General features: G+C 38.4%; 1 protein-coding gene across 1 annotated transcript in view; it reads right to left on the reverse strand.

Moving 5' to 3' along the window:
• The window catches only part of map2 (microtubule-associated protein 2), a 54,563-nt gene extending 48,680 nt beyond the window's left edge, over positions 1-5,883 (reverse strand). Inside the window, exon 1 of the mRNA XM_029530824.1 lies at positions 5,844-5,883. The gene's annotated coding sequence lies outside the window, so the exon portion shown is untranslated. The remainder of the gene's footprint in view (positions 1-5,843) is intronic.
• Positions 5,884-23,118: the final 17,235 nt, after the last annotated feature.

The following is a 23,118-nucleotide window of genomic DNA, read 5'->3' on the forward strand; positions in this document are numbered from 1 at the left end:
AAGAAGATTTCTCTGTTCTCCGTTTGGATCTGGGTGGACAAGCATCATCCACACCCTCAGAGCGGACATTGTTCTATTGCTGGGGACGCTGTCAGCTACTGTCAGTCAGGAGCGCACTCGTCTGTTACCTGAAAAAGCACACCAGTCGATCTTCAAAGAAGCTCTGCTGAGTGATGTAAAGTTTTTAAGTATGCGACAGTGAGCCTAACAAACGGCATTGCAGGTGTTCAATTTACGGTGGAAACTGTTTCCACTGGTTTATTGTTTTTGACTCTGGAGATAACCTGAAGGCTGCAAGTTTGATTTCAGTTTATTTAAAGTTTTATGTAAAAATGCTGAGCAGATGAAAACTAAAACTAGAGGGACTGTTTTTACCATAATGTGAAATAGCACCTTGTTAAAACGCATTTCTTAAAAGAGCCGTCAAAGTCAAGGTATCAGTATCAAAAATTTTTCAGAATTCTCAGCCATAGCCAGAAAAGCCCAAATGCTTTACAAAGAGACGATCAGTTAAAGAAAGATGACATGCATACACATGTTATGACCGCACGAGTACAACTTCAACAAGGTTCAACAGAAAGTAATACACCCTTTTACTCCAAGTAGATCCTCAACGTGTCCATGTGGCAGCATGCAAGAAAGTTTAAATTACGTAATTGATGCCCACATTAAAAAATGAGGGCTATTCAAAGGAATTTTCTCAGACTTTAAGCAGGACGAAGTTATTATTCTTCTCAGTTGGAGTCTCATTTATCACCCTTGTCCTCATTAACCTGCTCTCCCTAAGAATTACTGTGACCTGTCAGTGTGTGCCTGTGTGCATGGAAAAGGTGCATAAACTCTCATTAAAGCATGAAGGAAAGAAAGACAGTAGGATCCAAACACTGCCATAGGTTTAAACCTAGATCGACATCAAAAGACGAGCTTTCTGGAGAAAACATTATTTTCAAAAGAACATTGTAGTCTGATTGTGTTACTGTACTGTCACAGCAGTTGGTGTTTTTGTCTGAAATGTTTTGAGGGACAGCAGAACACACTCCTCCAATGTTGCACTTTATGGTTACTGGCTTCAATCCTGTGTTTCATAAAAAAAAATTAAAAAAAAAAAAAGACAGAAACGAGAATGACTGCTTTGTAATTTTTTGCTTCCACCAACCAGCTGTGTTGCAGGAAATAAGGTCACATAATCCACATCCAAATTTACAGCACTGAACAATGGCAGAACATTATGATAGATGAAGATGAATGCCATCACTTTATTTGATCTTAGTTGACATTTAAGTTTATTTGTGTCATAATTAGAGCAGAAATGTGTTAGTCGTGGCTAAAAACCTGTTTTGTGAATTCCCAGTGAACTTGAACTTTTAGCGTTAAAAACGAATTAATCTAACTTTGGCAATCTCTGAGACCATCAAGGCATTATTACAATATCACATTCACAGAAATGAGATGGCATGAGCGGTTACATATGGCTGGATGTACGGACAGACGTTGTTTCTATTGCCAGTGTCGAGGAAGAGTAACTGTTATCCTATATAATTGGATGATTAAATTGGATTGATTGTAAATACAAAATGAGCATCATGATGGAAATCCCACTCAGGCTCAGTAATGTATTGTTTAGATTAAGTTTCATTCATTTAGTTAATAAAATTTGGACTTTACAATCTGGAATGAGCCATTTGGAATGAGATGTTTCAATACTTCAAATCCAAGTGAAAAAAAATCTGTAATTCAATACTTTTTTTTTTTTCAATACATGTTTTTTATTGTAATTTGCCTTATTGTTAATATCCCTGCCCTAAAAATATATTAGGGGAATAAGATTATTAAGAGGAAAATAAAATGGAGACACTGTTTAACAGAGTTCTGCTGACTGAATCCCTTCTACTATAAAGGAATGCATCAGCATAAAACCAACAAATTGCTTCTCTTCAGCTTTCGAGTATAAAATGTTTCTTCATAGATTTTGGAAATGAAGATGGTTTGACAGCAGAGTACTGGTTGTCATTATTATTAACCTCTTGATAGAGATAAAGATATACCTTGACAACAAATGGAACAGGGAGAGTGAAGGCATGGCAAAGAACAAAGAGGAGAGAGGTGGTCAAGGAGACAGAGAGAGAGAGAGAGTGAGGGAAATAATGAAATGAAAGTCTAGCATGAGGTGGGGGGTGGAGGTGGGGGGTGGGGGTGGGGGGTGTGGGGGGGGGGAGTCTGGGCCATTACATCACTACTGCAGTGGCTGACAATATGAACTTTAATCTTTCTCTCTTGCTCTGTAGAAATTGCCATTGATGTTACGACAATTTCATTCTTTTCTGCTTAGTTATTATTCAAAAATAGAAGCTTGTTTAAAAAAAAAATAAAAAAACATATTGGATACCAGTCATATTGGATGCAACCTAAGTAGGATTTCATAACAAAATGCATCATAATTACTGTTCTAAAAGTTTTCCTTTATTACCGTACATATTCTTTCATTCATTCATTTCATTTTCAGGAATTATATAAATGAACGTAAGGCAAAGCTATAGTGCGAGTCCTCATACAAATATTAAAAGTGTGCTAGATGACGGTTCAAATGAGCAATTAGCTTAAGGAAGGGGTTGGTGTTTTATTTATTTTTATTCATATAGAACAGCTAAATGAATAAAAAAAATAACCAATGACTAATTTAGCCCCATCTTTAACAGTGAAGTCTGTGTCGGTTCTCAAGCTTTTCAGTGACTCTGAATGTCATCAAAGGAAATTAAAAGATTCTTCAAATGAACACATGAAACTCTATGTGACTCTAATGCCACAACCAGATGGTGGTTATGACAGTATACCGACAGCCCTGCATTGTAAATATTGAGCGGCAGGATGCAGGTTAAAAATTGTTGCCCTCTGGTGGCATCCTTTATGATCCAAATCATCAGAGCTACAGATGCTACAGTTATTATCTGACTGTCCGTGGACCACTTGGCAAAAAAACATTCACACAGACCTTTTGAAGTGGCCTGAACATCAAAGTTTCCATTTTAACAATTGAGGTCTTAAGAAAGAAAAAAAAAACAAGAAAAAAACAAAACAAGCTGTATTTGAAATATCATGAAGTAAAGCTAGTCAGTCATTACCTGTCTAGCTACCAATTGTAGATTAAAAATTATAATTATAATGTAATTATAATGATTTTATTCAAAATTCAGAATTGTGTTTCCTTCTGTTTTGATTTGTAATAGATGTAACAATTAATATCACACATCATGGATTAACAATTAAAACATAAAAAAAAAAAAAAAGTGAAAATATCAGCGGGCCATGATCACTGTCTGCTCTGGTTGAGCCATAAGCTTTCATGACGGAGCATTGAGGAGGAAAAGAGAGAGGAAAGGCCAAACAAACAGGAGAAGGTCACACAGACCTGCTGGGAAATGCCACAAATGCTTTCCCTCACCAAGACAGCAGGGGAACACGCAGAGGAAAGGCCTGCATGTGTTCATACTTTGGATACTTTTAGATACTTAGATACTTTTACTACACTTGGAAGTAAACATGCAAAACTTGAAAAAACTGCACCCTGCTGGACTATACTAAATATCTGTGTGTGTGTCAAACACGGAGGTGGCGAGTGGAAAATATGCATGGGAGTGAGGAGAACCGAAGTGTACAGAGGAGCTGAAGGATCAATACTGACTGTTGACTTTTTCATATTTGAGCAAAAGCTGTGTGGAAAAACTGCCAGTGAATACTGTTTCTAAGAATCAATTTGCACAGTCTAAAAATTATATTAAGTCGGAGAATATCTCACTGATGGGCTGTCTGTGATGAAGATGCAGTGACTCAGGAGGTAATCTGAAGGAAACTTAAGTTTGCTTATTGACATTATGTAAAAATGTTGAGGTGATGAAAAAGGTTTTGTTGTTTTTTTTTAAACCATAATTTACCATGCCATCAACAGATTTCCGAAAATTGGTATCAATAACAGTAACGTTCCTGAATCCGTTGGTATCAGTATCATAATCCAAAATTCTTGAACGATACTCAGCCCTACTAAGAGTTGAAAACAAACCACTCAGACCAGGCGACTCCTTCTCATTAGAGGAATCCATTTATTTCAGCGTAATTAAATTATATACCCTGCCTAATTAAGTTTTGACAAATGGCTTACCAAGATTTTAATTCATGTATTACTTTTGGCTGCTACTGTACATACATGTGTACATATATGTTCGGCCACAGTCGCATCCTCGAGCAGCTAAGGATAGTTTGAAGCCTCAGTATAAGATAAATAATAGACCGGCAGCACGTTCGGTCACAAGCTCCCAACCATTCCTTTGGCCTTCTCTGATTGGTTAGAAGAGCGAGACTGACTCAAAAACTTCTGCGAAAATCTCTGTGATGCTGTCTCAGTCAGACAGCAGCTCTCCACATTGAGATAAAATCAGTAATACAAACGTATTTTATTAAGTTCAATTCTGTAGCGTCAACAGCCACAAGCAATGTTTTCAACAAACACTATACTGGAACGAGCTCCGTAAGTGCTCATTGTATTTCCTCACCTAGACAGCAACAATAAGCATTTCATCTCTGCTTTGGCCCAAGCACTGTGAGAAATGATTTCAGCTCTTTGTCTTTAAACTGCCACTCATTAACATTTGTCTCCTCGCCATTTTGTGTTGGGCAGAATGCAATTAGCTTGTGCGAGCTGATGATCTGGAAGCAGGCGCCGGTGATTTTATAAGGGGGGGGGGTATGATGGCATTCATAGTCAGTCAGCTGTAAGGACCAGCAAACCAAAAAAACATACAAGAATGAAAGCTGCATAGTTTTGTGGGATGACCTGGCAACTCTTTCTCATTAGAGCGAGTCATTTGTTAAAGCGTTACATTGCATTACATTGTGTATACTGCTGACTTTTGACAAATGGCTTACTCAGATTTGAATTAATCTATTACTTGATTATGATTATTGTCACACATCAGGATTAAAAAGAGGCAGATTACAGACTGACACAAACATCACAGCAGGTGTTATCTACAAAAAAGAGATATTTTGGTAATTCAAATGATGTGTGTGTTGGTACTGACTTCAAACAAAAGAAGTGCAACCATCAGGCTCACATGCCTGAGGTTAAGTCAGTAAACTGCACGAATCCTTTCTCAGCCATCTCGACCAGTTTGCGCTGCTTTTTACCAGACAATGACGAGGCATCCATCTTTCTCTGGATAATGCGCTAGATAGTTTCTACTTCACCCTTTTAGTTTGTCACTTCCAACCAGCATAGAGGTGATCAGACCTGAAACTAGATATGAATGTGGACAAACTGAGGTAAACCACAGCGTCTCTGTTAGTGGGAAAAACGTGCCTTTCAACTCTTTACTTGAACCATGTGAAAGCCAACAGAATGACTGTCTGGCAGTGTCTAGACATGTCCGTGCTCACGCACACACACAAACAAACACACGCACAGACCAGTAGCATAACAACACATGTAGGCTCAACATCGATTACCAAGCTAATGTAAAATGCTTGGATTGGATTCTTCATTAAAACTAACAAAATGCATTGATGAATTCAGTTTTACAACACACAGTATAGAGAGACAAACAAGTGGGGCAAAAGAGAAATACATCAGGGTTTTTTTTCTGCTGCTGTCTGTTACTGCTACTTGTGTCCAACCGTGAATTTACTATAGCGTCTATATGAAACCAGCACGGTGACGCAGCATCTTTGTAGCAGCACCTACAGACATATGCAGCGGAGTGAGTAGAGAAGAGAGAGAGAGTGAGAAAGACACGAAGAGCAAGGGAGGGGGTGACAAAACCGAGAGAGAGGAAGAGGAACAGACAGAGACTCACCTGTCTAGATGGGAAGTTGTCCGTGGCTCAGAGGAAAAACATCCGAGATCTGAAAGGGTGGGAAAGGACGAGGGGCGAAAAACAGTAGGGGGGGGGGGGGAGAGAAACAGAGAGAAAGAGAGAGAGAGAGGGAGAAAGAGATTAGATTCAGCTGCTAGTGCATTGGAAGTGCAGTGGCAGGTGGCACCTCAGTTAATGCGCATACAGACACACACACTCCATCAGTATATCGTAGGAACAGATGGAAGACAAGGGAGAGAGGCAGAGGTGATGAAGTGGTAAGAAATGGCAGAGATGGGAGTGTACCACTGATATTGGCTTCCAATCAACTGTGGATCTAAAAGAAGTCCTGCACTATCACCCTGATGGGAATATTAGAGTACACAGCAAAGAAAGAGATAAAGCAAAACCAAGAAAGGGAATGTCTATGAGGCCGTGCATGTCTGTTTGTGTGTGTGTGTGTGTGTGTCCTGTGTTCATTTGACAGCACCACAAACACTGGGACACATCTCAGCCTCTATTTGCCTGCCTGCCTGCCTGCCTGCCTGCCTGCCTCTCCCTCTCTCTCTCTTTCTCCCCCCTTCACACTCACACAATGGAAAGCCTCTTGCAAGGGTAAGCACAATACAGCTCCATTTATCAGATACAAAGTTGCACACAAGACACACTGACACACACTAAGTGGCTTCAGTCCAATAGCCGCTGTCTGATCAGACTGATACATGCAGGGACTGTGAGTATCGCAGCATTCTCCAACATTCTACTGAATGCAATAGATGACTTAAATCATCAATGTCCAAACAATTTTGCACTAATCAAGCCATTTCTATGATGATTTTGGATCAGACATTTAGGATAAAGTCAGTCTCTTGAACTAAAAGTATTTACTCATCCATATCACATCAACAGCATGTAACACGATGAGCAGGGCAACAAGGTCTATGGCATTGATGAATCAGACCAATATACCATAACCAGCATCACTTTAAATGTAATAGAATATTTACCTTGCCAAAAAAGTTGAGTATTTGCACTAAACATGTTGCAGCCCTACGAAGGCCTTGTCATTGCACTCAACACCTAAAGTGAGCAATGAAGATAATGACCTGAGAAAAAAACTCCTTTTGAATGTTGGCTGTTAAGTTCACAGGGGCTCCCTGAACTCCTTCACCTGCTGTAGAAGAAAAAATATGAAGTCCATATGTCCATAGTCAATACATACAACGGTTGTCGCACTGTGTCGCGATATCCCATTCATGAGTACATTAATTAACAGGTTGAGCTGCTTTCAGGAAAAAGTCTGGGAAGTTGTATTCCCTCAACGATGAGACTTTATTAGAATCTGGATTTGCTGTAATAGAAACGCATCAATCTATAACAGTCTCACTCCAAACAGATTGTTCTATGAATGTTGCCAGAAAAGCTGAAGGTGTGATTCTACGATAGCTGAACCTCACCACCTCAGTTCATCAGTCTATGGTCGGCCGCTGCACTGTGCTTACAAAGTAAAATGCGAAACATGTGATGCTGACATTTTATTATTGCATTTAATTTTCCAATAAATATGAGTAAATAAAACAACTCCATTGAAAATCACTATTAAAGCTTTAGGAAAGGGAATTTAGTGTTTTTTGTTCTTTATAGATCACAAATGATGAATCTTTTCATCTGCATTTCATTCATGGATTTTTTTTTTTTTTTGGTCAAAATCCAAGAATACTGAGTGGCTGTCAGATTTCTGATGATCAGCTTTCAGGGAACAGATTTAGTGAGATCTCACTACATTACTGCCATTTTTCCCAATGACCACACCTTCATCAAGACCATTGCAACCTGTCACAAGTTGACAAGCCCACTTACTCAAACAGACTTTCCCCAGAACACACACACACACACACACACACACACATTCATTCTAGCTGCAACAGAGTATAAACATAGTCCCTTATCTAATCTATTTTTTATTACTCTTCCCTAATTACTACACTGCAACTGCAGTATGATTTTAAACGGTACAATACAAAATATAAATACAGTCATCTCATGTATCATCTAATTCAATCAAGTTTAATTCATTTCAGTCAGATTACTTGATGAAGAAAGAAGGGCACAAGGTCACTCCACGATTGGAGCAAACACCAAGCAGCATCACGCTCCATCATATGCATCAGGAACTGCATATAGAAATCTTTGTATATGCTCTCAGGACTGAGGATGAAGTTGTGTGTGTGTGTGTGTGTGTGTGTGTGTGTGTGTCTAAGTAAGACAAAAATGAGAATATGATTTCTAGATAATGGGGTTGTAAGAAATTTCGCACAAGGGACAAGCAGGGACTTCAACAAGCACTTCAATCAATCAATCAATCAAACTTTATTTATATAGCACCTTTCACACAAAAGAGTAACTACACATTCACACAATAATCACCAAACTCACCAAATCCTAAATAAAGACTGGAGCTGAGGAAACACTAATGCTGAAAAATAAGCTAAAAATAAAATAGAATAAAATGAGATAAAAACTAAATTAAATAATTGGTAAATAGTTAAAACTGAGAGAAAAAAATATATACATATATAAATAAGTAGGTAGTAAAAGAGGGTAAAAAAATTAATTAAAAGGCCAAACTAAAAAGATACGTCTTTAGTTTGTACATATCACAAACTTTGTGTTATGTAATGATGATGGGCTACAGAAAAAACATGCTCCCTATACACAGTTCGCGTCAACGTTAGCAATTTAAAGGTAGATGTTATACAGCATCAAACTCATTTTCCTCTATTTGCAATACAGACTTCTCAGTGGTGAGTTTTTCTGCCCATCAGTCTTTCATTCAGAGCCTGTGCTTGTTTCATACTGTCATCAGACTAATGTCTCTCTGAATTGGTTCAAAATGAAGGCCTGACTGACAGCTATTCAGGAACAAAACGCTTCCTGCGGCTTTGCACTATTGTCTGACTGAATTTCCATCATCATTTAAAGGGCCTTGAAATCAGTCACTCATAGAAGGTTTTGCATTGCTTAACTTTTTTCCGTTGAATGGGAACAGAATGAATGGAAATTTTCTCATTAATGGAATGGCTAGGATTTTTATTCGTTATTATTGAAAATGGCTTTATTCGTTAATCATTAATGTAATAGCTTGACAGTTCATTGTCTCCCTGTTGTAAGATTGTCAGATAACTCGCAGCAAGCATCCATATAACTAACTAAACTAAAGCGATAACCTCTGGTTATCTGCATCGCCCTTCATTCCCCTTCATCTAAATGACAAGTTACAACTTCACCAAACACCTCAGCGAGCTCTCCTGTTCAGCTTTCTCAATGTCCTGCTGTTAGTCACAAGAGCTGCTCTTAATCCCATGAAATAATATTTGACAAAGAAGCAGGATTTTACACAACACAACTCACGATGAACACGTAAATCTGGTCATGGTGTCAGAAAAATTACCACTGGCAGATGAAAAGTTTAATTTTGTCAGCGGGGAGCACCAAATGGGCGAATGAGACTGGACGTCATGCTGGCGTCAGTCAACTGATGTACAGGGACACAAACAATGTATTCATACTTTATATAATTTAATATTTATAGGTTATATAATTTGATCTGATGAAAAAACAAGCATCAATAATGCAAAGCATAAAACCCCCTCTGAGGGAGATCTCTATCTGCACAAGCACAACAGCTGTCAAATACCTTATTTTACAGAGCTAATACAATTAGAGAATACATAAATACAGAGTATCAATACCAACAGTTGTGCATACACGCTTTTCAAAAGCGGCGAATATTGAGTATATTTATTTTTTACTGACATATTCTAACTGTGTCCACAGCATCTGAGTCTTCTTTACCTTTTTGTTTCTCTCCTCTTGGAAAATTTGTTCTCCTTTGGAAAATTTTAGACAGATCCTTGTCTCAGTCGTCCAAGCAAAAGTGTCTTCAAGGCAGCGACCACACAATATTAGAAAGAGTAGTTCTGCTTCTGTCTGTGTTTTGGTACAACAGAGACAAAACACCAAGGCACAGAACAGATTCTGCCCTCCAAGAAAAATAGCAAATGCGTCTGACGCCAACAGGACATACTACCCGGGGGGCAACAAGACAAAGAAAACACACAAGTAATTGGGGTGAGGAACAGGTCAGGAAAAAGAGAGAAATGGAAAACGTCAGGGCAAATTATACAAATACACCAAAAATCTCTCATCGGTCAAATTTCTGCCACTCTAAAGTGGTGTACCGTATCAATCTAACTTTCTTCTGCCGCTCTGGGCAATAAATGAGTGATAAGACTGAGACTAATCACAGTTCATGATGTGGAGAGAGAGCCTGTAGATTTGAAGAACAGGTCCTGTTGAATTAGTCTGGTGATATGAGCGACCGATTGCCAACAAGCCTTATAAATCGATGCAAGCACAAGCTCTCCTGTAGCCTTCACAGGGCTGCTCCAGGTAAAATGTTCAAGTGTGTTTATCCAGACAGGAGTACAGGAACCAGCGTCACTCACGCTTGCAGAACAACAGCAGACAAATGTAAGCCAGCAGTAAAGCCAGCTAAACTAGATATTCAGTTTCTCCTGTGTCCTACTGTTCTATGCAAAATAATGTCTGTACATGGCCAGGCTTATATCTGAACACAAATGAAGCAGGGAAAAGTATTTAAGGGCCAACTCTCAAAAGACAGAGAATCCCCATGTCACCCATATCAACCACTGAATTCAATCTCCATCTCAATGGTGACATAATAACAAGGTCTACTTCTTATCAACAGGTGCTGAATGAGATTATCATCACACATTTTTGGTGTCAGTCTCTCCTATTTCCAATAAATCTTTGGTGTCTTTTATTTTTAGGAAGGGAGAAGGACAATTTGTTAAAATGTTACTCAAAGTAAATTTTTTGAGTGAAAATTTGATTCTTCTGATATCATGCATGGATATTTGGCGAGTTGCATTCATATTTATGTCATGTTTTTTTTGTTTTTTTTTTTAAACTTTGTGCCATGTGTGCTTGAGTGTTTCCATGGCACTGCGGGGATGTTGAAACGAGTCATGCACAGGCAGCCAGCTGGCTGAGTCCTCCCAGACCACTGTGGTCTCTTCTGAACCAACATCAGCTCCACTACTGGGTGGGGTTTAGAAACTGCCATATGCTTTCCTCCAATGGAGCAAACACACACACACACACACACACACACACACCATTAAACATGCCTGCTAACCATCAGGGTGGTGATGTGCATTGAACAAGAAGAGCTTTTGTAAATTTGTATCATTCAGATGGTGAAGCTGCTGTTTATTTCAAGATAATTGCTTGGAAGACACAGCGAAATTTGTCACTTCCAATTATTATGGCTAGTTGATTATGACTCCCATTCATCGTTACAGTTTGTGTTGTTTTTTCTTTTTTTTTCTCAGTTACACGATAAATAATTATTGCCAAAAAATATTGGCTGTCTGTACCCTCAAAAAAAAAAAAAAAAAAATGGTATTCTCACCAAAAAAATTTAAAAATCCAACTAATTAACCTATCCAAAAATTAATTACAGTCATAATAAAAAATACAAAATAAACACAAATTTATTGCAACATTAAGAGCTTAATAGTGAAAACTGAATACTGAATAAGAAAACTGATATATCAGGTGTTTTCACACACGCAGCTTTTGTGATTGAGTGAAAGGTGTAACAGATTTTGCTGTGTTCAGTGGAACATTTTGGGCAAAGCTTGGTATCTGCCAATACCATCTATCAGTATTGTTCTGTGACGAGGAATGCTGTAAAAGGTTTCCCACTATGGTTACTCATCCCTAAGACACAGAGCACTGGCTATAATGTTGAAAAAGATAAATAAATCATTTACCCAAAGCTAAAACTGTGAAATTCATTCAAAGCATAACAACAAAATGAAGCAGCATTTCTAAAAAAGAAAAAAAAAAAGAAATGAAAACAAAGTAGTAAAATAGTTGCGGTAAAGTGATAATAACAAAAATGCTCATATCAGTTCAGTGTTAAATCAAACCCCTCAGATCCAGTATTGGCTCAAGTTAACAGTAAAAGCCTCCATTTAGCATGAGTTGCCCAAGCTCAGCATTTTGTCCTCCATGTAAAATGTATGTTTCCTCCACATTCAACCAAAATAACTCCCAATTTTCCTCAGCAAATGAAAACAGAGAAGAAGAAACTGGCTGTGGAGAGAATGGAATAAAAGAAAGTGAGGGTCCATTTACTGCTTTGTTTAACTTAATAACAAAGGTTTCACACACATTAGAGGATAAATGACTTAGCTAAAATTTTATTTTTATCCTCTTGTCCCTGTCACCACTGTTTCTCTACCTCATTGGGCTTATTTTGGTATCTGTCTGTGCCTCTCCACTAGAGAGCAGCCACCATATGTGTCATCAAATAAAATGTCTGCCCCGTCGTTCATCAGATATTGCACAGCTTCACACGGTGGTGCTCTTTACTAGAGACCAAGCGTTTTCACAGATTCTTTATTGGTTTTATGGGGGCTGCGATATAAACACCACCACTGAATTCTAAGATCAGCAGGCTGATGAACACCAACCACTCTGTGATCTCACACAACACACACATATGCACATGGATTCTCGAGCAGACACATATGAACAGCTTATGGTTGTGACCCCTCGCTGTTGTTCGAGCGTAGGAGGATGCAGCTTTCATTGCCAGTGAAGACTCGTATTCAAGTGTGTAGCAACAACAATCTAGACAAGACTGGTCCTCATGTTGTTGTTTTTCTTTTTTCCCAAGATGAGCCATGTGAGTTTTAAAGGGGGCATTCGCTAATGGCATTTTCAGCAATGAAACACAAAACAGTTTCTTCTGGTGATTCACCGAAAACCCTCCTGCTGTGTTTTAGTGAAGCACGAAACTTAGCAGTGTCAAATTCATGAGCTTGATTTCTTGGTACAATTTTCTATTTTATTTTCTCTTTAAGAGCTGGCAATTGAGGTTTCCACAGCTAAAGGACTTGTAATTGTTATTCAAGCCAATAAGTATAAGCTGGTAAATGTGAAAAATTATGCTTCTATCTTTGCAAGAGAAAACTTCATTTAACTTATAATCTACTCCTACATACAATATATTACTCCATATAATGTATACTACAATAAATACAATGCTTTATGGCCCTCTCTGGCAGTGTGGCATTGGTGTGTTTTTGAATGTATCACTATCAAAGAGACAACTAACAGGGGAGCATTCAAACTGTGAGCCTCAGCAGGCAACACAACTACTGTTGAATTAATAAACAACTGTGGGTAGGAAGCCCTGCCCAAGTGTGCAGGCTATATTAATGTTTACCTGGAGGGAGCAGCGAAAACATACCCATCAACATTACACCTTTCACAATCCTCTCAATGTGCCTTTCTTGAAGTCAGATTGCAGGAGCTGACAATTTGTTTAAATATTGTTATAATATAAATATGGAAAGCACATTTCTGCCATGACAGAAAATGTAACTATGGTTGCACAAGTTACAATATCTTACACAGGATTCAAACTACTGGCTCCTATTCATAATTATTCGTACGGAAAAAAGACACACCACTTCTAATTCTCCTAACCTATGGGTAAATGCACACCTGAGAAGTTGCTGATGTGCTTATTGTCATTGGGATTAAAGCAGTAGTACACCCAGTCATGCTGACCACTACATCATCTTATCCTCCTAAATCGAATGTAGACCTCGCTGACACATGTGCATTATGTTCAGGTTTAAATAACAACGCACACTATATCCATTATATGAATGTCATAAAAACATTTAATTTGCGTCTTTGTGCGTGCTGATATGAGTGTTCGTGTGGTTGCTGGTTGGCTCGAGGGAGTGGGGAGGGTTGCAGTAGGTGGTAATGAGCAGCCTCTCAGTTTCCACAGCAACACCTTAACTCAGTCAGTCTCCATGGCAACTGATAACAGCATTAGCTGATTCAGCCTAAGAGAAGACTCATATCAGATGGAGGGAACTGGACCCCCCCCCCCCTAAAAAAATGGGAGCTGATCATAATGGGAAGTTGGGATGGGGGAAGCGGGGACTCTTGATACCTGCTTGTCTGAAGCCACTGAACCGATTTTGCAGGGATGAGTTGTGAAAATAAGTGATAATATAAAGTATATTAGTTAATTCTACAGTTCACAGAGAGTCAACTTTCTCCAGAGTAGAGCACTACAAAACTGTCTTGTATCAGGCTCAAGCATTCAAACCTAGTATGAAAACAGGAATGTTCATGTTTTAACATCACGGTGCTCTTTTTTTTCAAGTAGGAAAATTTGTTATAGTCTGACAAGACAAAGGCTGAACATTTAAAGTAAATGTAATGTGGGCCTGAGATTTGCAGTAATTATTAAACCTAATTCATCAGTCTCAGCTACTTCAGCTACTATGTAGAGCTGGTCACTTCTCATACACACTTCCTATACCTTTTTTCTACTCAAGTAATGAATAGATAGTAGCAGAACAAATAAAATGCAGACAAAAGACCAACTATAGTATGCTCAACACCTCCCAAATCGCAAATTTGCTAAACTAACGATAAGGTGTAATCCCCAACAATATCCTATCAAACAAGACAAGGTGGGAATGATTTGTAGAGATCAAATAAATACAGATCAGTTTCACTTGTCTGTACCCATCTCTATTTTTATAAAACTGACTCTTCAGTTTGCCAGGCATCACAGCTTCCCCTAGTTTCATTTTCTCTGTGTATACATGAAAATCAACCAACAGCAAGCAATGATTGTTGATGATATCTCGACATCACTATTGGATGACTAGTGCCAGGTTCCCATGGAAGCAAAAGGGGTCCTTGATGCAACAGCTGAGCAAACTTGGCATATATGAAGTATACACAGAGCAGGAAAACAGGGAGAGAGGGTAGAGAAGAGTGATGTAATCCAGTCTTTCATTTTCAACTCAAGTCTTTTAGAAGCAGTGGCAACTAATACATATTTACAGTACAGGCCAAAATTCATTTGAATGAGAAGGTGTGTCCAAACTTTTGGCCTGTACTGTATATATATATGGAAAATGCTGGCTGGTAGGTTAGAAAAACTCTTTCTGCAGCACTCCTTCATCCGTGCCTTCATCCTTTCAGCCCATGCTGCTGAAAATAAGAGAGGCAGAACACTGCAACGAGCAAATCCAATAGAAGGCATGCCTCCTGACATGAGGCTCCTGGGTTGAAGCCTATGAAAGAGCAGCAAGCTTTACTATGTGTGAGGACAGCGGGTGTTTGGACATAATGACTTCCACTGAGCAAGAGCATCATGGCTCTATGTACTATTATAGCTGGCGTTTGCCTGTCTTCTGGTATTAATCAGGAGCAGGCAAACAGAGTTGGGGTTAAGTAGAGTAAGTCTGGCATTGTCATACTGAATCTAGGTCTATAGGGTTTAGTCTGAACAGTTACACTATCTATGGGCTAAATGGGGCTAAATGAGGTAGATATGGGGCAGAAGGTTTATATCAATTATCCATCCAAATATGCTATTTTAAAATAATTCAACAAATTCTGAGAAATGTTGCCAAGGGCTGTAATTATTTCGTCTTTTTTTTTTTCTAAAATCAAGAATAATAGTGTCCTCCTTCATTAATCTGCCTTGATCTGTCTTCAATTGGGCTATTTCTAGACAGTGTAACTGAAACTGTTCCAGATCAAATTCCATTATCTAAATGCTGTTATCTCCAAGGCTGAATATGAAATGAAATGAAACGAAAGGTGGTTTATTGTCAGTGTTACTCTGCTTGAGTCAAGTCATGCCTCTGGTTGGTGGTTTGGTTGTGCATTTTACACCACTAAAAAAAAAAAATAATAAAAAAAAATACTTGATCGCAGTTCCAAACCCTTGAGTCTGAAAGGTTTAACGTCACACACTCACCTCCACTTTTGTTCTGACATCGTTCCACTCATCTCCCAATAATCCAATTCCCTCTGAGATATGTTCCACAATTGGCCGTTCTCTTTTTTTGTGTGTGTGTATGTGGGGTCTGGCAAAAAAGTAATCCCATCCTCTTTCTCTGCTGTAATCCTGTAATTTCCAGCAAAAGGAAGGTTCCCACTCACACGTAATCGTGTATAAACTAGCCCTTAATCCTGGTAATCTAATAACCACCATTGTTTGTGTTGCTCTGTATGCGCTTCCTTTAGCTCTCTGTGGTTTTCATTGTATGTTGTTATGTAAAAGCCAAACGAGGTAAAGTTAGAAATCAGTTGAGGAAAATGCAGTCAATGGATAGCTGGCTTTTCATATATTTTATCTCAAGAAAATTTCACGAGTGGCTTCTTTTACTATAGTTTGAATTTCCCTTCACAGTGCATTTTTTCATCTTCTGATTTTTTTTGTAACAAGTTTCTTGTGTTTACTTCGAATTCACTATAGGTCTGTATATTCTGCTTTCCTTAGGCTCAACAGTGGAGTAAATTTGTCTGATACACATTTATGTTATAGGTAAAAGGAGATATGCAGAGATATTGAAAATATATTCAATTATAAGTAAGAGTTATCTACTGTCTCATTTATCATTAGAAATATTAAATCATATTATTAATTAAGTATAGTTGTGTCAATTTTTTTATGCTGCATATCCAAGTATAGAACATAACAACTGCATTATCACAAAAACAAATGACAAGCATGAGAAACAATAGAAACAACAATATCTTTAAGGTTCAAGTTCCAGTTCAGTTCAGTTTAAGGTCGGGAGCACATATGATTTCTTCCAAGTGTGTTTTGAGGTGGTAAGACTGGCGCTTCTTATACACAATAACAGGATTTGTATTTGCAGCAGCGTCTACATTTCTGTGGCACTGAAACACAAATTTCTTTCTTAATTGTTTTAACTTTTATCTACAGGCTGGTCAGGCCCATTACAAAGGTTACAAAGGTACTTTTAAACTAAAAAGCAGCAGCAAGATCAAGTTTCTTTTTTTTTTTAGCTACATGGACTGATAACTACTTAGCAATCCTCTTTTAACATGCATACATGACCTGAACAGATTTATGCATAAGTGTAGAAAGGTACAGTATGTTTGGAAGGTGAGGACAGATGGGCCCAAGATTAAAGCCTGATAGAATGTAGCTGCTTCCCTCATTCCTGAAGAATCAACCCACAGGTCGTTTAAGAGACGCAGGCAGGCAGGCATGCACGCACACACACACACACACACAGAATAATGGATCTGTGATAATCCTCCATAGTGCAGCTGTGACAGTAGATGTCTTAAGAGTAAAGCTCTGTGCTGTTTTTAGTTGGGTGAATCCTGCTCCAAGTAGGAGCTGGTGACAAAATTGTATTGCATTTAAAAGGGTTTAGGAACTAGTTGAAACATCATCTAGTCCTATACTAATCAGCTGGTGGAGAATCTTTTGTTTATTTGTATGTGCGAGTCTGCTTTACTCTGAGTGGGTCTGCACGAGTGTAGGCATGGGTGTTTATTACATAACTGAAAAAGGGACGACTTACTTCCCTAAAGAAAACAGGCGAAAAGATGAAATGCAATACTTCAAAACAATGAGGGACTATTTCATCCTCTTCTGTCGTGTCTAACTTGTAAGCTTTTACTCCCTGAATTCCCAGAGATCTCCAACAAGTTCAAAATGGCAGATCACACACTTGACAAAACGTCTGGTGACAATATGGTGTGAAACAGGGAAAGCCGGCACGCCAGGCGATGAAAAATAAAAATCTGATGTTAGCTGCCTCCAAATAGTGAATCAGCATTTTTACCTTTTTTTTTTCCATGGCTTTTGTGCGCTGAATCAACTGTGTCTGAATTTCAGATAAATTGATTATGCTTGATAGGTTATGCAAAAAATTATATATATATACATATATTATTATTTTTTTTGTTTTAAGTAAGAACAACAGATGCACATTTTTCTCATTCTGTACAACTACACACATCCCTTTCTAATGCTGTTTACTCATGATTTACAGTATAATTCTCATCCTGCTTGTTTCACAGCTATAAGACACCTGATATTTCTTGGTAATCCAAAACATACTGGAATTTCATGAACATTTTTGATGTCCTTGTGATTAAATGCCTCTTTGATTTTCCTTGATGTGAATAAGTGAAGATTTATCACATCTTAGGTGGAGTTACGCCATAAACTGATGGGATGTTGTATTTCTCTGACTACAGAGCCATTATCCATGACGTGTATTAACACAGGTGTGAAGGAGGTCATACTGTGTTATTCACTTGAGTGCTCTCTGTCTGCTTTCTCATTTAGGTGAGAAGGAAAAATGAAGATATTATTCCCCTGAAGCGCTGTCAACCCGCAGACCACTGCGTCTGGACTGTGTCGCACCTTAGGGAGCGTCACCATAAACTCCCCAGCACCATTAAGAATATCCATTAAGATGGAGAGGATGGAAGACAGGGCAGTAATATTAAAGCATTTTCAGGCGAGCTGAGATGCAATTATCCAGATGGAGGCTGTAACACAAGTGATTTATACAAACGTACCTTCCCCTTGACTATCAGCATTTATATGTTAGAATATATTTATCATAACACAATGTTTTGTTAAATTATAGCACTATTATATTCTAAAAACACCACATATGATAAATGATGTGACAAACAATAGACTGCAGCCAGTTATATGGACCACTGAAAGCATTCCACGCTGCCTGGGACCACCTAAAGCCCCATCCAAAGCCTCTGGGAATCTCCAGTCTATTTAGTTTTGTCATAGATTTTTGCACCTTGATTGACAGGATCTCTGCTACCAAACGTCACAACTGTGTGACCTGTCATGAGTCTTGACCAAGAAATGAAAGAGGAAAACAAAAAGCAGGCTTGGTGATATTCAAGATATAGCACCAATATATTTCATTTTGTCTCTAGGAGTGGTGGGTGGTGGGAGTTTGATGGGCACCGAGTGGGAAGATGGCATCATGGGAACATCTTTGGGGCTTTGGCTCTCTGATAATGAGCCGGGGAAGTCCCAGTCTGTGAAGTGCTCATGCACTGAACAGTAACATGGAGGGTTGGAGGTTTCATTTGTTTTTCAGGCATATAAATTGTGTGCTAGCAGAAAATGTAGTAAAGATGGGATTAATGTTATCCAGCTGTTCATAAAATGTCTTCAATATCTTTGATATGAATTTGAATGAAGTACAACATTTGCTATTGATGTATTTTTCATTTCACGTTTAAAATAAAAGTACTGATTTATTTCACACAACAGTTTAGCCACAGGTTATTACTATATGACCACAATTACAAAGCTGTTAATATTGTTGTACTATATCGACGAGAGAAAGTTTTATTGAAGCAAGCAATCGCTGACTTGAGGTCCAGAAATGCTTGCCCTCACCACTGTGTTTTTCTAACCAGTGGGCAATTTAGCTGTCTTTCTATGCCCACTCATCTGTGGGGCTTGTTGTAAGGAATTCTGCATGAAAATAGCGAGTGCATTTGAATGAGTAAAAAGGACTGAAAGAAAGTAAATTTTAAAGTATTATATTACAAAAAAAAAAAAAAGCCAGGGACCCACTCAACATCAGAACTGAGGTATCAAATATTTTTTTTCTGCTTAACACGAATACCACAATAAAACTTTAAATGACTCACTTACGCGCACACACACACACACACACACACACACACACTCCCACCCAGACTAAAGAATGAACACTGACACAAGCACAGTATCATACACAGAACAATCGCAGGTGCAAGATGCACACATGCATGTACTTTACCTTGAAGAGAAGAGAGACTTTAGGCATGCTGTGAGTCAGTCTTATTTTTCCAGGTTCAGCCTACACATGTATTTCCATCAGCTCTCTATCCGTGTCACGCACTGCTGGGTGAAGAGAATGTGGTTCTCTCAAAATAATCTATAGACTTCTGACATCAGACTGGACTCAAAACAGACCTACCATTCACAAGAAGCTCCATTTTTATGTATTCATTTATTTTCTGTTTTTCTTTATGTGACTTCGTATACCCCAGGGATATGAATTCTCAAGCTTCACCAAGATCTTTTTGGATTTTGGAAGAACGAGTCGAGCAGACACATAAAGCTATGGCAACTGGCCTAATGTCATATCTGCCTGCCTGCTACTTACAACTGCTGGTGAAAGCTTATTTATTCCTTTTTCAAATAAAGTATCCTAAATGAGATACTGTGTGTTTAATTTACTTTCCGTTATCTTTTTAGCTTTATATTTAGTATTTTCAATCAAACTACATGTACTCAGCAGGTTTTGCTACATGAAAAGAAGCATCCTATTTGATAGCATGTGTTCAGCAAGAGCTTCATCAGGGTGTTCAAGGTGTATACTAATAAACAATATAATAACACACAATTAGTTGTCTATTATTATTTGGGTTAATAGAAATTAGGGATTGGACATTATTTTAGATTGATCAATTAATCGATAACTTGGAAAAAAAATATCAAGTAGTCCACATGACAATCGACTCTGCCTAAAGATTATTTGACTGTTATTGGTAAAAACTGCGTTACCTATTAAGGTCACCTCATTTCAAAACAAATGTACACGTTTGAGCAAAAACAGAAGAACAGAAGCCCAACAAGAAACTCAAAAATGTATACTGCACCTTGCTGCGCTGTGTAGCAGATAGTAATCTGTCAGTGGACATATGGGCTTTACCTTCAAGTCAGGTGAGGTCAGCCACTCCACTGCTGAGCCACAGCCAAAAATGGAAATTTCTCAGTTCATACTTGTCAGCGTCTCTCCTCTGACAGGATTCTCAGAAGCACGACTACTGAAGTCAGCATTCTGCAGTCCATCAGCCTTTTAAAGCTGATCCAAGATTAGACTTGCACTTTATTTTCTTTGATGATGGAACAATCACTGAGAGTTTGATTTTATGGAAATTAGATGGTTATAAAGGCACTAAAGTCTGACTCTCATGGGTAAAACATGAGATCTGACACAGCCTATTCAATGTAAATTAATTTTAAAAGCAATTTAGAACTGTGCAGTTTCACAATGATTTTTTTTCTTGAATCCATTATTTCTGACCTACATCACCACCACAAATGAAACCAGATTCCACAAATTAGGGATGTTACAAGAACCAATAGTTTTGAGCAAAAATTCTGAAAATGTGATTTTTGTCATTTTTGACAGGAGCATTGGTACCAAAAGATGACGTAGGTTGGCTACTTGGAAAAAGAGCAGTATGATACAATTTAGTGCTACATCACTGAAGATGTCCTACAGTGAATGCACTGCACAGTGTTATTTTTTTTTTCTTTTTTGCAACTTGAAATGCTCCCACACTTTTGGCAATTTCTTTATCTTTTTTTTTTTTTTTTTATTATTTCTTGGTTTTGTTCCATATTATCTATGACTTTGCTACTGAGTTCAGAAACGTGCCTAAACTAATAACACTCCAGGTGAAACACAAGCAGAGCACGTCATATAATGCAAGTGAAATTTATTAAACTAATTCAGGAAAAATTCAAGAAAAACTCATTTTTTATTATCTAATTATTCAAATTTATTGAGTAATTATTCCAGCCCTTGCTCAAAGACAGGTAGACGGGGTGAGTTTTGGGTTTTAAATTTAAATTGACATGTAAAAATGTTAATGTATTATGTCAATGCTTACATCCATGCTCAAGCATCCCAGAGCAAGCCACCGACTACCATCTCACTGACCACCATCTGAAAAGAATACTTTCATACGTGCCAACCACACAGGAATTTTAGATACAATATATATATACACACACACACACAACTCTACAATGAAAGAGGCCTTATGAGAGCTATTTCTCTCATGAACATCTGCTTCTTCCCACGTTCCTGTTACACTAAAAAAACTGTGTGAAGACGGTGGACTTTCCCTTGAGAGTGGCCTCACTTCAGTTTAGGTTTGAGTCAGCACTGCTTGTCTGAAATTGTTGACCTTATATAGATTAAGGTATTGATGGACTGTTTTAAAAATCTCAACACCTCTAAATCTAAATGAAGAATTGTTGGTGACAACTGGCTACAAACACACAACTTCTTTGATTGATCTCAGCCCTGTTTCATGTGTTACAGAGCAGCATAGGAACATCTTCTCAATGCATTTACATCAGTGCATTTACCAAAATGCTAATCTTCCAAAAATCTGGAATGCTTCACTTTGCCAGAGAGGCAAAGAAAAAGGGAAGAAATTGACAGCAAATTGGCAGACATGGCTGGAAGTGCTAGTGCCACTGCCAAAGCTACCACCATCTCTCCCTCTTTCATACAGGGAGCCTTTCCCAATTTCCCTCTCTCTCTTGCGCACGCGCACACACACACACACACACACAACATTACATCAGCTTTGAATGTGACTAGTTAGGACTGCCTGTTTGTGTGCTTGTGGTTTTATGTGCGTGTGTGTGAGAAGGGTCAGCTGACTAATTATCTTCGTAGGAATCAGGATTAGGCTGCATCACTGACACACTGAGTTTATGTAAAGCTGACCAACAGTATATGGCACCACACTACTGTCAGTTGCCAAGGTGCCACCTAAAAGAGCTGGCACCTCTGCACAGAAGGCTGACTTCACACCATCATCATACAAAAGACAATGAAAATGATCTGTTTCGTCAGTTTTTCTGTTATGTTTGCACCCTGAAATTTTAGTAGGCACCTTTGAGTGATCCCTGTTCAGTCTGGGCCTTGCTCTTCAATCTCAGCTGTTTTCACATCATTTTACATTTAAACACATTGAGCCAAGAAAGTAATGACACAGCATTACTGCACAGCACTCAGAGTGCATTAGGACACGCAACATATGATCAGTCAACAAATCCCCAGTTTAACATAATTATCTAAACAATCTTATCATGAGAGCTAGATGTTACATTGTCATTATGCAAACTATCCAATAGCAATGTCCGTGAGATGATCAATTCTAACAAGTGTGTACTTTACACTGAATGTTTGCGCTGATCATGTTTTCAGCTCATGTTTTCTATGACCTTTTCCCAGCTCTCATTATACAGTTCATGAGTAAAACAATACAATAACCCAATGAAGGTCAATCCAACAATGAGATAAAAAGTCCAGAATTTACCTCGGATCAAACATTAACACAATTGCAGTTTGTATGAGGCCACACTGGATTTAGAAAGTGTCTGTCCTTTGTTTTTTCACACTATTTCTGTGGGAGTCACCCATGTAGGTGGTCTCACATGCTGCCACCAGACCCCTGACTGACACCAGGAAGACAATCCAAGAATTCCTCAACACAAGCCTCCCTTCACTCGGTACAAGGCAAA

This window comes from Echeneis naucrates, chromosome 21 (genome assembly GCF_900963305.1).
Source record: "Echeneis naucrates chromosome 21, fEcheNa1.1, whole genome shotgun sequence".
In the NCBI taxonomy this organism is placed as follows: domain Eukaryota; kingdom Metazoa; phylum Chordata; class Actinopteri; order Carangiformes; family Echeneidae; genus Echeneis; species Echeneis naucrates.